General features: G+C 43.2%; 1 pseudogene; it reads left to right on the top strand.

Annotated features, from left to right (window-relative positions):
* The first annotated feature begins 1,744 nt into the window (after positions 1–1,744).
* Positions 1,745–2,395, top strand: LOC123131047 (protein SSUH2 homolog; annotated as a pseudogene).
* The last annotated feature ends 1,400 nt before the right edge of the window (positions 2,396–3,795 follow it).

The following is a 3,795-nucleotide window of genomic DNA, read 5'->3' as shown; positions in this document are numbered from 1 at the left end:
GTTTGATAGCATAGAGAAAACAATAGAATTCTACTAAGATATTTGAGTGGACGGAAATTTTCCTTCAAAATGGAGCACAAGTGAGTCATGTGGAAAAGTACCTAGGGATTGCCACTGAGGAAAAATTCCAAGGGTTCGAATCCTACATAATTCGTTTGAATCGAAGGAGTGTGTGTTTGTGCAGTATTTACCATGACCGCCATGTTTTCGCGCAAAGGCTATATCTAGCTTATTGCAAAACATACGCCACACTCTCGTCTAGTGTTCCTGACTTGGCCATGGCCTAGTAGCAGTCTTTTTTCTTCCTTTCTTTTATCCGAAGGTATTAGTTGTCTCTGGTTCCTGCTCACAATCTTCTAAAGAGTGATGTGTCCCTCCAACATGGCCGTTTCTTGTGGCTTCTTCAGCCATGGGATCACTCTACTGTACCCCTTTTCATATAGCAACAAAATGACCGTGTGATCCCCCAAAAAGTAGTCTCTGGTTTTTTCTAGACCGCATTTACCCGGTTTTCCATGTTTCTACTTTCCCCGTTTTTACCTTATTAAGTTTTCTCTACTTTCTTTTTAAAATATTTTTCTAAAAATTACATGATTTTTTATAAAATGCGTGAAACCTTTGTAACATGATTAAAATGTGTGAGCATCTTCAAATATTACGCAAACATTATGTGAAAATATGTGAATACTTTTAAAATTTGCATGAATATTTTAAAAATGCGTGATTTTGAAAAATTGCATGAACACTTTTTAAACATGTCGAAATTTCTTCAAAAATATGCAATATTTTTCTAAATTATGTGAACATTTAAAAAATATGTGAAATATTTTATAAAATTAAGAAGGGAAATTTTGTTTTTGCCACTCTAGCTTTTGTCAATTTTTCTTATGCCACTCTAAAATTTGACGTTTCACTTTTGCCACTCTTAGATTTTGATAATTATGATAATGTGTCATAATTACCACTCTAAAATGTTTGCTTTTGCTATGAAATGGCAAATGTGAATATTTAAATAAAGTTTTCATATTTGTGATGTAGCAAACATGATGCACAGATCGTCTGCATATATTGGAGAAAGTTATAAAATAATCTTTACTGTGAAAACAGTAAATGAAAACTTCCATTTTAACACGCAATTCACTGCAATCGGAAAATATATTTCAAACCTTTTGATTTCATTGCTTCAATGGTACTATATCTACAATCTTAGGCAAAGCCTCTCCAGAAGCAAGGGATGATCCCTAGCGGTACCCAGTAATCAACGCGGGAAGGAACCCAGTAGGCAATGACCCCATTACAGCTCAGTGTATATACGACAGCGAAAAATATAGCACTTGGGGATTTTAGGATGCGGTGGCGATGTGGCGTTTGTGCTATTGTTTGGCTGTTAGTGAGCTTTTGGTCGACGGTTGAGACATGCATACGCGCTTCCATCCTGTCCGCGACGTATACCAAACAGTATGTTGCAACTATGAGTAATCGTTAACGGAATTCATAAGAATGCAGAGGACAAACCCTGTGCCTAGCTGCGAATTCGTCCCGTAGCGTGGAAACGGCAAAGGAGCATGTAAATCCACGTGTAGCTGCGAATCCCATGGCTTGCAGTACACACGCACGAATCAGAAACAGAATCGCCGAGACATCGTAAGCAGAGTATAGGCGACACGCCATCCCTTCCGCGCCACGGCTACCCTCCAAGCTGCCAGACTAAACGAGCCCAGCACCCACCACCCGAAAAAGTCCTATAAATCAACCGACGCGCCCCGTTCACAGGCACCCATCCAAATCTTTTCTTCCACTCCTACCAGCACGATACGGCAAGAAAGGTTCTTGGATTGGTGATGGTGGCGCCCATGGTGATCGCGGCGGCGGGGCTCGGGATGCTGGCGGGCGTGGCGACGGCGAACCGGACGACGGGCGACGGGCTGCCGGCGGCGTCCAGGTGGGACGTTGCTCTACGTGCCGCGGCACCGGCCGGGAGGAGTGCCTCTGCAGCCGTTGGTCCGACGGCGACGTCGGCTGCGGGACGTGCTCCGGCTCCGGACGCAAGCGGTGCCGCAGCTGCGGAGGCTCTGGCACCGGCCGCCAGCTCCCGGCGCGACTCATCGTCCAGCAGAAGAAGCTGCCGACCGCGCACGGGCGCCGCGGAGACCACAACTGATGTTCATAGGTCTCCCGGAGGGAATCAGAAGTGCAGTTAGGCAGAACGTAACACATCAGTGTGTATGCAACATGTTCATTACTGTGGATGTACACGTCCCTTCAAGACGTACTACTAGTTATGCACAAAACGTGTTTAGAGCTCCTTTGATTCACGGGAATTTTGTAGGACTTTAGAGGATATAAATCCTTAGGAATCTTTTCATGCGTTGCAGTTTGATTCACATGATTGCAATTCTTTGGAACTTTTCCTTTGAATTCCATTGCATTCTATTTTGGAGGAAAATTTCCATCCACTCAAGCCATTTCTTAAGAATTTCACCATTTTTCCTATGCTATGAAGCACTCCTTCATCCAAATTTATGTAGGTTTTCGATTCTACATAATTCAAGAGGACATGGCACTAGTCATACAATTTTTTATTCCGGTGTTGAAATAATCTTGTGAATCAAAGAGGGCCGTAACTATATGATCATTCACTCATAACTCCTGAGGTACACATCTACTGGTAATTTAAGTGGGTGTACCTACAAACACAGTCCCCTTCAGGCTTTGCCGGTGTACCCTTGAATTTGCCTCCCCTGACTACTGCTTCGGTGGTCGTTGGCAGATGGAATCTCGGTGCCTTGGCTCCGGCTTGTAGTTTGGGTTATGGGTATTTAGTCCCCGTAAGGGCGGCGCTTAAGCAAATGGCAGTGCTTCATCTTCGAGCTGGTCTTTCAGGCACTGATCATCCTCAACTTCATCGGCATGATTAAGTCGACGTAGTTGTAGTTCTGACATAGTCTTTTATTGTCTCCGTGGGGCGACGAGGTTAGGATTTCTCATCATACTTGGACGACGTCGAGATCTGATGTCACGTGCTGCAGATTGATTCAATGCTTCAACAGTGATGACTACGGCTCTAGGGTGCCAGTCCTACGGACATGTGCAAAGCCTCTCCTTAAGAAAACTACAATAACGATAAGCTCATGCACTGATAGTGTGCAGATTGTTAACTGAAGCAATGTCCATGTCATCTTAATTTTGCATTAAGTAAATATATTAGAAAACCGCACATCGTACTTTTTGTACCCTTCGTGGAGATGATTTTATTCAGAGCCACTTTCAGTTATTGGATTTATTGGTGTCACAACAGAAATTGTTGCCTTGCTTTACTTCTGTTATGTAAGTAAAGCAAATACGTATGCATTCTCGCTATATATTTGCATGCACTTGATTTAGAGGTGGTCGTGATGCGAGTCAATGCTGGTGAAGGATAGTGGTGGCTCGACATTGGCATTGGAAGCACTAGTCAATCGATGCTACGCAGGGGCAAACAATTGCAAGCTATTAATTTGTTTAGGGGCATTTGTGGAGTAGATGGGATGAATTGGAATAACATCAAATTTCTAAGAGAAAAGTATACTTTTCGTCCCTCAACTCTTCGTAAAGTTTAGTTTTTGTCCCTCGACTCAAAAACCGGACAAAGTGCACCCCGAACTCTCGAAACCGGTCACTTTTCGTCCCTGCTGCTGAGTCAAACCAGTTTTGACCGCGCGTAAACAGTACACCGATGAACAGTAAATTCGAAAAAAATAGCAAAAAAATTCAAAAAATCTGAAATTTTATGGCATCGAAAATACTCAGGTTCGG

The sequence above is a fragment of the Triticum aestivum genome, chromosome 6A, assembly GCF_018294505.1.
Source record: "Triticum aestivum cultivar Chinese Spring chromosome 6A, IWGSC CS RefSeq v2.1, whole genome shotgun sequence".
In the NCBI taxonomy this organism is placed as follows: domain Eukaryota; kingdom Viridiplantae; phylum Streptophyta; class Magnoliopsida; order Poales; family Poaceae; genus Triticum; species Triticum aestivum.
Note: the sequence above shows the minus strand (reverse complement) of the source record. Positions and strands in the feature narration are given on the sequence as shown.